Consider the following 12,881-nt stretch of genomic DNA (forward strand, 5'->3'; position numbering starts at 1 on the left):
ACACGTTATAGCCCTGAATTTTCCAATGCCTATCTCTTTGCAAAAGAGAGATATCGGCAAGGAAAAGCTGTATTGTACCTTTGCATTTTTCTCCCAAACGAAGGACACTAGAATGAAAATTTTAAAGCCTCCTGTTATTGCTTCATCTACACGTTATAGCCCTGAATTTTCAAAATGCCTATCTCTTTGCAAAAGAGAGATATCGGCAAGGAAAAGCTGTATTGTACCTTTGCATTTTTCTCCCAAACGAAAGACACTAGAATGAAAATTTTAAAGCCTCCTGTTAGTGCTTCATCTACACGTTATAGCCTTGAATTTTACAATGCCTATCTCTTTGCAAAAGAGAGATATCGGCAAGGAAAAGCTGTATTGTACCTTTGCATTTTTCTCCCAAACGAAGGACACTAGAATGAAAATTTTAAAGCCTCCTGTTAGTGCTTCATCTACACGTTATAGCCCTGAATTTTCCAATGCCTATCTCTTTGCAAAAGAGAGATATCGGCAAGGAAAAGCTGTATTGTACCTTTGCATTTTTCTCCCAAACGAAAGACACTAGAATGAAAATTTTAAAGCCTCCTGTTAGTGCTTCATCTACACGTTATAGCCCTAAATTTTCCAATGCCTATCTCTTTGCAAAAGAGAGATATCGGCAAGGAAAAGCTGTATTGTACCTTTGCATTTTTCTCCCAAACGAAGGACACTAGAATGAAAATTTAAAAGCCTCCTGTTAGTGCTTCATCTACACGTTATAGCCCTGAATTTTCCAATGCCTAGCTCTTTGCAAAAGAGAGATATTGGCAAGGAAAAGCTGTATTGTACCTTTGCATTTTTCTCTCAAACGAAAGACACTAGAATGAAAATTTTAAAGCCTCCTGTTAGTGCTTCATCTACACGTTATAGCCCTGCATTTTCCAATGCCTATCTCTTTGCAAAAGAGAGATATCGGCAAGGAAAAGCAGCATTGTACTTTTGCATTTTTCTCCCAAACGAAAGACACTAGAATGAAAATTTTAAAGCCTCCTGTTAGTGCTTCATCTACACGTTATAACCCTGAATTTTCCAATGCCTATCTCTTTGCAAAAGAGAGATATCGGCAAGGAAAAGCTGTATTGTACCTTTGCATTTTTCTCCCAAACGAAGGACACTAGATTGAAAATTTTAAAGCCTCCTATTAGTGCTTCATCTACACGTTATAGCCCTGAATTTTCCAATGCCTATCTCTTTGCAAAAGAGAGATATCGGCAAGGAAAAGCTGTATTGTACCTTTGCATTTTTCTCCCAAACGAAGGACACTAGAATGAAAATTTTAAAGCCTCCTGTTAGTGCTTCATCTACACGTTATAGCCCTGAATTTTCCAATGCCTATCTCTTTGCAAAAGAGAGATATCGGCAAGGAAAAGCTGTATTGTACCTTTGCATTTTTCTCCCAAACGAAAGACACTAGAATGAAAATTTTAAAGCCTCCTGTTAGTGCTTCATCTACACGTTATAGCCCTGAATTTTCCAATGCCTATCTCTTTGCAAAAGAGAGATATCGGCAAGGAAAAGCTGTATTGTACCTTTGCATTTTTCTCCCAAACGAAGGACACTAGAATGAAAATTTAAAAGCCTCCTGTTAGTGCTTCATCTTCACGGTATAGCCCTGAATTTTCCAATGCCTAGCTCTTTGCAAAAGAGAGATATTGGCAAGGAAAAGCTGTATTGTACCTTTGCATTTTTCTCCCAAACGAAGGACACTAGAATGAAAATTTTAAAGCCTCCTGTTAGTGCTTCATCTGCACGTTATAGCCCTGAATTTTCCAATGCCTATCTCTTTGCAAAAGAGATATATTGGCAAGGAAAAACTGTATTGTACCTTTGCATTTTTCTCCCAAACGAAAGACACTAGAATGAAAATTTTAAAGCCTCCTGTTAGTGCTTCATCTACACGTTATAGCCCTGAATTTTCCAATGCCTATCTCTTTGCAAAAGAGAGATATCGGCAAGGAAAAGCTGTATTGTACCTTTGCATTTTTCTCCCAAACGAAGGACACTAGAATGAAAATTTTAAAGCCTCCTGTTAGTGCTTCATCTACACGTTATAGCCCTGAATTTTCCAATGCCTATCTCTTTGCAAAAGAGAGATATCGGCAAGGAAAAGCTGTATTGTACCTTTGCATTTTTCTCCCAAACGAAAGACACTAGAATGAAAATTTTAAAGCCTCCTGTTAGGGCTTCATCTACACGTTATAGCCCTGAATTTTCCAATGCCTATCTCTTTGCAAAAGAGAGATATCGGCAAGGAAAAGCTGTATTGTACCTTTGCATTTTTCTCCCAAACGAAGGACACTTTAATGAAAATTTTAAAGCCTCCTGTTAGTGCTTCATCTACACGTTATAGCCCTGAATTTTCCAATGCCTATCTCTTTGCAAAAGAGAGATATCGGCAAGGAAAAGCTGTATTGTACCTTTGCATTTTTCTCCCAAACGAAAGACACTAGAATGAAAATTGTAAAGCCTCCTGTTAGTGCTTCATCTACACGTTATAGCCCTGAATTTTCCAATGCCTATCTCTTTGCAAAAGAGAGATATCGGCAAGGAAAAACTGTATTGTACCTTTGCATTTTTCTCCCAAACGAAAGACACTTTAATGAAAATTTTAAAGCCTCCTGTTAGTGCTTCATCTACACGTTATAGCCCTGAATTTTCCAATGCCTATCTCTTTGCAAAAGAGAGATATCGGCAAGGAAAAGCTGTATTGTACCTTTGCATTTTTCTCCCAAACGAAAGACACTAGAATGAAAATTTTAAAGCCTCCTGTTAGTGCTTCATCTACACGTTATAGCCCTGCATTTTCCAATGCCTATCTCTTTGCAAAAGAGAGATATCGGCAAGGAAAAGCTGCATTGTACCTTTGCATTTTTCTCCCAAACGAAAGACACTAGAATGGAAATTGTAAAGCCTCCTGTTAGTGCTTCATCTACACGTTATAGCCCTGAATTTTCCAATGCCTATCTCTTTGCAAAAGAGAGATATCGGCAAGGAAAAGCTGCATTGTACTTTTGCATTTTTCTCCCAAACGAAAGACACTAGAATTAAAATTTTAAAGCCTCCTTTTAGTGCTTCATCTACACGTAATAGTCCTGAATTTTCCAATGCCTATCTCTTTGCAAAAGAGAGATATCGGCAAGGAAATGCTGTATTGTACCTTTGCATTTTTCTCCCAAACGAAAGACACTAGAATGAAAATTTTAAAGCCTCCTGTTAGTGCTTCATCTACACGTTATAGCCCTGCATTTTCCAATGCCTATCTCTTTGCAAAAGAGAGATATCGGCAAGGAAAAGCTGTATTGTACCTTTGCATTTTTCTCCCAAACGAAGGACACTAGAATGAAAATTTTAAAGCCTCCTGTTAGTGCTTCATCTACACGTTATAGCCCTGAATTTTCCAATGCCTATCTCTTTGCAAAAGAGAGATATCGGCAAGGAAAAGCTGTATTGTACCTTTGCATTTTTCTCCCAAACGAAAGACACTAGAATGAAAATTTTAAAGCCTCCTGTTAGTGCTTCATCTACACGTTATAGCCCTGAATTTTCCAATGCCTATCTCTGTGCAAAAGAGAGATATCGGCAAGGAAATGCTGTATTGTACCTTTGCATTTTTCTCCCAAACGAAAGACACTAGAATGAAAATTTTAAAGCCTCCCGTTAGTGCTTCATCTACACGTTATAGCCCTGCATTTTCCAATGCCTATCTCTTTGCAAAAGAGAGATATCGGCAAGGAAAAGCTGCATTGTACCTTTGCATTTTTCTCCCAAACGAAGGACACTAGATTGAAAATTTTAAAGCCTCCTATTAGTGCTTCATCTACACGTTATAGCCCTGAATTTTCCAATGCCTATCTCTTTGCAAAAGAGAGATATCGGCAAGGAAAAGCTGCATTGTACTTTTGCATTTTTCTCCCAAACGAAAGACACTAGAATGAAAATTTTAAAGCCTCCTGTTAGTGCTTCATCTACACGTTATAGCCCTGAATTTTCCAATGCCTAGCTCTTTGCAAAAGAGAGATATCGGCAAGGAAAAGCTGTATTGTACCTTTGCATTTTTCTCCCAAACGAAAGACACTAGAATGAAAATTTTAAAGCCTCCTGTTAGTGCTTCATCTACACGTTATAGCCCTGCATTTTCCAATGCCTATCTCTTTGCAAAAGAGAGATATCGGCAAGGAAAAACTGTATTGTACCTTTGCATTTTTCTCCAAACGAAAGACACTAGAATGAAAATTGTAAAGCCTCCTGTTAGTGCTTCATCTACACGTTATAGCCCTGCATTTTCCAATGCCTAGCTCTTTGCAAAAGAGAGATATTGGCAAGGAAAAGCTGTATTGTACCTTTGCATTTTTCTCCCAAACGAAGGACACTAGATTGAAAATTTTAAAGCCTCCTATTAGTGCTTCATCTACACGTTATAGCCCGGCAAGGAAAAGCTGCATTGTACTTTTGCATTTTTCTCCCAAACGAAAGACACTAGAATGAAAATTTTAAAGCCTCCTGTTAGTGCTTCATCTACACGTTATAGCCCTGCATTTTCCAATGCCTATCTCTTTGCAAAAGAGAGATATCGGCAAGGAAAAGCTGTATTGTACCTTTGCATTTTTCTCCCAAACGAAAGACACTAGAATGAAAATTGTAAAGCCTCCTGTTAGTGCTTCATCTACACGTTATAGCCCTGAATTTTCCAATGCCTATCTCTTTGCAAAAGAGAGATATCGGCAAGGAAAAACTGTATTGTACCTTTGCATTTTTCTCCCAAACGAAAGACACTAGAATGAAAATTGTAAAGCCTCCTGTTAGTGCTTCATCTACACGTTATAGCCCTGCATTTTCCAATGCCTAGCTCTTTGCAAAAGAGAGATATTGGCAAGGAAAAGCTGTATTGTACCTTTGCATTTTTCTCCCAAACGAAGGACACTAGATTGAAAATTTTAAAGCCTCCTATTAGTGCTTCATCTACACGTTATAGCCCTGCATTTTCCAATGCCTATCTCTTTGCAAAAGAGAGATATCGGCAAGGAAAAGCTGCAATGTACTTTTGCATTTTTCTCCCAAACGAAAGACACTAGAATGAAAATTTTAAAGCCTCCTTTTAGTGCTTCATCTACACGTAATAGTCCTGAATTTTCCAATGCCTATCTCTTTGCAAAAGAGAGATATCGTCAAGGAAATGCTGTATTGTACCTTTGCATTTTTCTCCCAAACGAAAGACACTAGAATGAAAATTTTAAAGCCTCCTGTTAGTGCTTCATCTACACGTTATAGCCCTGCATTTTCCAATGCCTATCTCTTTGCAAAAGAGAGATATCGGCAAGGAAAAGCTGTATTGTACCTTTGCATTTTTCTCCCAAACGAAAGACACTAGAATGAAAATTGTAAAGCCTCCTGTTAGTGCTTCATCTACACGTTATAGCCCTGAATTTTCCAATGCCTATCTCTTTGCAAAAGAGAGATATCGGCAAGGAAAAATTGTATTGTACCTTTGCATTTTTCTCCCAAACGAAAGACACTAGAATGAAAATTTTAAAGCCTCCTGTTAGTGCTTCATCTACACGTTATTGCCCTGAATTTTCCAATGCCTAGCTCTTTGCAAAAGAGAGATATCGGCAAGGAAAAGCTGTATTGTACCTTTGCATTTTTCTCCCAAACGAAGGACACTAGATTGAAAATTTTAAAGCCTCCTATTAGTGCTTCATCTACACGTTATAGCCCTGAATTTTCCAATGCCTATCTCTTTGCAAAAGAGAGATATCGGCAAGGAAAAGCTGTATTGTACCTTTGCATTTTTCTCCCAAACGAAGGACACTAGAATGAAAATTTTAAAGCCTCCTGTTAGTGCTTCATCTACACGTTATAGCCCTGAATTTTCCAATGCCTATCTCTTTGCAAAAGAGAGATATCGGCAAGGAAAAGCTGTATTGTACCTTTGCATTTTTCTCCCAAACGAAAGACACTAGAATGAAAATTTTAAAGCCTCCTGTTAGTGCTTCATCTACACGTTATAGCCCTGCATTTTCCAATGCCTATCTCTTTGCAAAAGAGAGATATCGGCAAGGAAAAGCTGCATTGTACCTTTGCATTTTTCTCCCAAACGAAAGACACTAGAATGAAAATTGTAAAGCCTCCTGTTAGTGCTTCATCTACACGTTATAGCCCTGAATTTTCCAATGCCTATCTCTTTGCAAAAGAGAGATATCGGCAAGGAAAAGCTGCATTGTACTTTTGCATTTTTCTCCCAAACGAAAGACACTAGAATGAAAATTTTAAAGCCTCCTGTTAGTGCTTCATCTACACGTTATAGCCCTGCATTTTCAAATGCCTATCTCTTTGCAAAAGAGAGATATCGGCAAGGAAAAGCTGTATTGTACCTTTGCATTTTTCTCCCAAACGAAAGACACTAGAATGAAAATTGTAAAGCCTCCTGTTAGTGCTTCATCTACACGTTATAGCCCTGAATTTTCCAATGCCTATCTCTTTGCAAAAGAGAGATATCGGCAAGGAAAAACTGTATTGTACCTTTGCATTTTTCTCCCAAACGAAAGACACTAGAATGAAAATTTTAAAGCCTCCTGTTAGTGCTTCATCTACACGTAATAGTCCTGAATTTTCCAATGCCTATCTCTTTGCAAAAGAGAGATATCGGCAAGGAAATGCTGTATTGTACCTTTGCATTTTTCTCCCAAACGAAAGACACTAGAATGAAAATTTTAAAGCCTCCTGTTAGTGCTTCATCTACACGTTATAGCCCTGCATTTTTCAATGCCTATCTCTTTGCAAAAGAGAGATATCGGCAAGGAAAAGCTGTATTGTACCTTTGCATTTTTCTCCCAAACGAAAGACACTAGAATGAAAATTGTAAAGCCTCCTGTTAGTGCTTCATCTACACGTTATAGCCCTGAATTTTCCAATGCCTATCTCTTTGCAAAAGAGAGATATCGGCAAGGAAAAACTGTATTGTACCTTTGCATTTTTCTCCCAAACGAAAGACACTAGAATGAAAATTTTAAAGCCTCCTGTTAGTGCTTCATCTACACGTTATAGCCCTGAATTTTCCAATGCCTATCTCTTTGCAAAAGAGAGATATCGGCAAGGAAAAGCTGCATTGTACTTTTGCATTTTTCTCCCAAACGAAAGACACTAGAATGAAAATTTTAAAGCCTCCTTTTAGTGCTTCATCTACACGTAATAGTCCTGAATTTTCCAATGCCTATCTCTTTGCAAAAGAGAGATATCGGCAAGGAAAAACTGTATTGTACCTTTGCATTTTTCTCCCAAACGAAAGACACTAGAATGAAAATTTTAAAGCCTCCTGTTAGTGCTTCATCTCAAAGAGAGATATCGGCAAGGAAAAGCTGCATTGTACTTTTGCATTTTTCTCCCAAACGAAAGACACTAGAATGAAAATTTTAAAGCCTCCTTTTAGTGCTTCATCTACACGTAATAGTCCTGAATTTTCATTTGCATTTTTCTCCCAAACGAAAGACACTAGAATGAAAATTTTAAAGCCTCCTGTTAGTGCTTCATCTACACGTTATAGCCCTGCATTTTCCAATGCCTATCTCTTTGCATAAGAGAGATATCGGCAAGGAAAAGCTGTATTGTACCTTTGCATTTTTCTCCCAAACGAAAGACACTAGAATGAAAATTGTAAAGCCTCCTGTTAGTGCTTCATCTACACGTTATAGCCCTGAATTTTCCAATGCCTATCTCTTTGCAAAAGAGAGATATCGGCAAGGAAAAACTGTATTGTACCTTTGCATTTTTCTCCCAAACGAAAGACACTAGAATGAAAATTTTAAAGCCTCCTGTTAGTGCTTCATCTACACGTTATAGCCCTGAATTTTCCAATGCCTAGCTCTTTGCAAAAGAGAGATATTGGCAAGGAAAAGCTGTATTGTACCTTTGCATTTTTCTCCCAAACGAAGGACACTAGATTGAAAATTTTAAAGCCTCCTATTAGTGCTTCATCTACACGTTATAGCCCTGAATTTTCCAATGCCTATCTCTTTGCAAAAGAGAGATATCGGCAAGGAAAAGCTGTATTGTACCTTTGCATTTTTCTCCCAAACGAAGGACACTAGAATGAAAATTTTAAAGCCTCCTGTTAGTGCTTCATCTACACGTTATAGCCCTGAATTTTCCAATGCCTATCTCTTTGCAAAAGAGAGATATCGGCAAGGAAAAGCTGTATTGTACCTTTGCATTTTTCTCCCAAACGAAAGACACTAGAATGAAAATTTTAAAGCCTCCTGTTAGTGCTTCATCTACACGTTATAGCCCTGAATTTTCCAATGCCTATCTCTGTGCAAAAGAGAGATATCGGCAAGGAAATGCTGTATTGTACCTTTGCATTTTTCTCCCAAACGAAAGACACTAGAATGAAAATTTTAAAGCCTCCTGTTAGTGCTTCATCTACACGTTATAGCCCTGCATTTTCCAATGCCTATCTCTTTGCAAAAGAGAGATATCGGCAAGGAAAAGCTGCATTGTACCTTTGCATTTTTCTCCCAAACGAAAGACACTAGAATGAAAATTGTAAAGCCTCCTGTTAGTGCTTCATCTACACGTTATAGCCCTGCATTTTCCAATGCCTAGCTCTTTGCAAAAGAGAGATATTGGCAAGGAAAAGCTGTATTGTACCTTTGCATTTTTCTCCCAAACGAAGGACACTACATTGAAAATTTTAAAGCCTCCTATTAGTGCTTCATCTACACGTTATAGCCCTGAATTTTCCAATGCCTATCTCTTTGCAAAAGAGAGATATCGGTAAGGAAAAGCTGTATTGCAGGGCTATAACGTGTAGATGAAGCACTAACAGGAGGCTTTAAAATTTTCATTCTAGTGTCTTTCGTTTGGGAGAAAAATGCAAAGGTACAATACAGTTTTTCCTTGCCGATATCTCTCTTTTGCAAAGAGATAGGCATTGGAAAATTCAGGACTATTACGTGTAGATGAAGCACTAAAAGGAGGCTTTAAAATTTTCATTCTAGTGTCTTTCGTTTGGGAGAAAAATGCAAAAGTACAATGCAGCTTTTCCTTGCCGATATCTCTCTTTTGCAAAGAGATAGGCATTGGAAAATTCAGGGCTATAACGTGTAGATGAAGCACTAACAGGAGGCTTTACAATTTTCATTCTAGTGTCTTTCGTTTGGGAGAAAAATGCAAAGGTACAATGCAGCTTTTCCTTGCCGATATCTCTCTTTTGCAAAGAGATAGGCATTGGAAAATGCAGGGCTATAACGTGTAGATGAAGCACTAACAGGAGGCTTTAAAATTTTCATTCTAGTGTCTTTCGTTTGGGAGAAAAATGCAAAGGTACAATACAGCTTTTCCTTGCCGATATATCTCTTTTGCAAAGAGATAGGTATTGGAAAATTCAGGGCTATAACGTGTAGATGAAGCACTAACAGGAGGCTTTAAAATTTTCATTCTAGTGTCTTTCGTTTGGGAGAAAAATGCAAAGGTACAATACAGTTTTTCCTTGCCGATATCTCTCTTTTGCAAAGAGATAGGCATTGGAAAATTCAGGGCTATAACGTGTAGATGAAGCACTAACAGGAGGCTTTACAATTTTCATTCTAGTGTCTTTCGTTTGGGAGAAAAATGCAAAGGTACAATGCAGCTTTTCCTTGCCGATATCTCTCTTTTGCAAAGAGATAGGCATTGGAAAATTCAGGGCTATAACGTGTAGATGAAGCACTAACAGGAGGCTTTAAAATTTTCATTCTAGTGTCTTTCGTTTGGGAGAAAAATGCAAAAGTACAATGCAGCTTTTCCTTGCCGATATCTCTCTTTTGCAAAGAGATAGGCATTGGAAAATTCAGGGCTATAACGTGTAGATGAAGCACTAATAGGAGGCTTTAAAATTTTCAATCTAGTGTCCTTCGTTTGGGAGAAAAATGCAAAGGTACAATGCAGCTTTTCCTTGCCGATATCTCTCTTTTGCAAAGAGATAGGCATTGGAAAATGCAGGGCTATAACGTGTAGATGAAGCACTAACGGGAGGCTTTAAAATTTTCATTCTAGTGTCTTTCGTTTGGGAGAAAAATGCAAAGGTACAATACAGCATTTCCTTGCCGATATCTCTCTTTTGCACAGAGATAGGCATTGGAAAATTCAGGGCTATAACGTGTAGATGAAGCACTAACAGGAGGCTTTAAAATTTTCATTCTAGTGTCTTTCGTTTGGGAGAAAAATGCAAAGGTACAATACAGCTTTTCCTTGCCGATATCTCGCTTTTGCAAAGAGATAGGCATTGGAAAATGCAGGGCTATAACGTGTAGATGAAGCACTAACAGGAGGCTTTAAAATTTTCATTCTAGTGTCTTTCGTTTGGGAGAAAAATGCAAAGGTACAATACAGCATTTCCTTGCCGATATCTCTCTTTTGCAAAGAGATAGGCATTGGAAAATTCAGGACTATTACGTGTAGATGAAGCACTAAAAGGAGGCTTTAAAATTTTCATTCTAGTGTCTTTCGTTTGGGAGAAAAATGCAAAAGTACAATGCAGCTTTTCCTTGCCGATATCTCTCTTTTGCAAAGAGATAGGCATTGGAAAATTCAGGACTATTACGTGTAGATGAAGCACTAAAAGGAGGCTTTAAAATTTTCATTCTAGTGTCTTTCGTTTGGGAGAAAAATGCAAAGGTACAATGCAGCTTTTCCTTGCCGATATCTCTCTTTTGCAAAGAGATAGGCATTGGAAAATCCAGGGCTATAACGTGTAGATGAAGCACTAACAGGAGGCTTTAAAATTTTCATTCTAGTGTCTTTCGTTTGGGAGAAAAATGCAAAGGTACAATACAGCATTTCCTTGCCGATATCTCTCTTTTGCACAGAGATAGGCATTGGAAAATTCAGGGCTATAACGTGTAGATGAAGCACTAACAGGAGGCTTTAAAATTTTCATTCTAGTGTCTTTCGTTTGGGAGAAAAATGCAAAAGTACAATGCAGCTTTTCATTGCCGATATCTATCTTTTGCAAAGAGATAGGCATTGGAAAATTCAGGGCTATAACGTGTAGATGAAGCACTAATAGGAGGCTTTAAAATTTTCAATCTAGTGTCCTTCGTTTGGGAGAAAAATGCAAAGGTACAATGCAGCTTTTCCTTGCCGATATCTCTCTTTTGCAAAGAGATAGGCATTGGAAAATGCAGGGCTATAACGTGTAGATGAAGCACTAACGGGAGGCTTTAAAATTTTCATTCTAGTGTCTTTCGTTTGGGAGAAAAATGCAAAGGTACAATACAGCATTTCCTTGCCGATATCTCTCTTTTGCACAGAGATAGGCATTGGAAAATTCAGGGCTATAACGTGTAGATGAAGCACTAACAGGAGGCTTTAAAATTTTCATTCTAGTGTCTTTCGTTTGGGAGAAAAATGCAAAGGTACAATACAGCTTTTCCTTGCCGATATCTCTCTTTTGCAAAGAGATAGGCATTGGAAAATTCAGGGCTATAACGTGTAGATGAAGCACTAACAGGAGGCTTTAAAATTTTCATTCTAGTGTCCTTCGTTTGGGAGAAAAATGCAAAGGTACAATACAGCTTTTCCTTGCCGATATCTCTCTTTTGCAAAGAGATAGGCATTGGAAAATGCAGGGCTATAACGTGTAGATGAAGCACTAACAGGAGGCTTTAAAATTTTCATTCTAGTGTCTTTCGTTTGGGAGAAAAATGCAAAGGTACAATACAGCATTTCCTTGCCGATATCTCTCTTTTGCAAAGAGATAGGCATTGGAAAATTCAGGACTATTACGTGTAGATGAAGCACTAAAAGGAGGCTTTAAAATTTTCATTCTAGTGTCTTTCGTTTGGGAGAAAAATGCAAAAGTACAATGCAGCTTTTCCTTGCCGATATCTCTCTTTTGCAAAGAGATAGGCATTGGAAAATTCAGGGCTATAACGTGTAGATGAAGCACTAACAGGAGGCTTTACAATTTTCATTCTAGTGTCTTTCGTTTGGGAGAAAAATGCAAAGGTACAATGCAGCTTTTCCTTGCCGATATCTCTCTTTTGCAAAGAGATAGGCATTGGAAAATGCAGGGCTATAACGTGTAGATGAAGCACTAACAGGAGGCTTTAAAATTTTCATTCTAGTGTCTTTCGTTTGGGAGAAAAATGCAAAGGTACAATACAGCTTTTCCTTGCCGATATCTCTCTTTTGCAAAGAGATAGGCATTGGAAAATTCAGGGCTATAACGTGTAGATGAAGCACTAACAGGAGGCTTTAAAATTTTCATTCTAGTGTCTTTCGTTTGGGAGAAAAATGCAAAGGTACAATACAGTTTTTCCTTGCCGATATCTCTCTTTTGCAAAGAGATAGGCATTGGAAAATTCAGGGCTATAACGTGTAGATGAAGCACTAACAGGAGGCTTTACAATTTTCATTCTAGTGTCTTTCGTTTGGGAGAAAAATGCAAAGGTACAATACAGCTTTTCCTTGCCAATATCTCTCTTTTGCAAAGAGCTAGGCATTGGAAAATTCAGGGCTATACCGTGTAGATGAAGCACTAACAGGAGGCTTTTAAATTTTCATTCTAGTGTCCTTCGTTTGGGAGAAAAATGCAAAGGTACAATACAGCTTTTCCATGCCGATATCTCTCTTTTGCAAAGAGATAGGCATTGGAAAATTCAGGGCTATAACGTGTAGATGAAGCACTAATAGGAGGCTTTAAAATTTTCATTCTAGTGTCCTTCGTTTGGGAGAAAAATGCAAAGGTACAATACAGCTTTTCCTTGCCGATATCTCTCTTTTGCAAAGAGATAGGCATTGGAAAATTCAGGGCTATAACGTGTAGATGAAGCACTAACAGGAGGCTTTAAAATTTTCATTCTAGTGTCCTTCGT

The sequence above is a fragment of the Pseudophryne corroboree genome, unplaced genomic scaffold, assembly GCF_028390025.1.
Source record: "Pseudophryne corroboree isolate aPseCor3 unplaced genomic scaffold, aPseCor3.hap2 scaffold_316, whole genome shotgun sequence".
Taxonomy (NCBI): Eukaryota; Metazoa; Chordata; class Amphibia; order Anura; family Myobatrachidae; genus Pseudophryne; species Pseudophryne corroboree.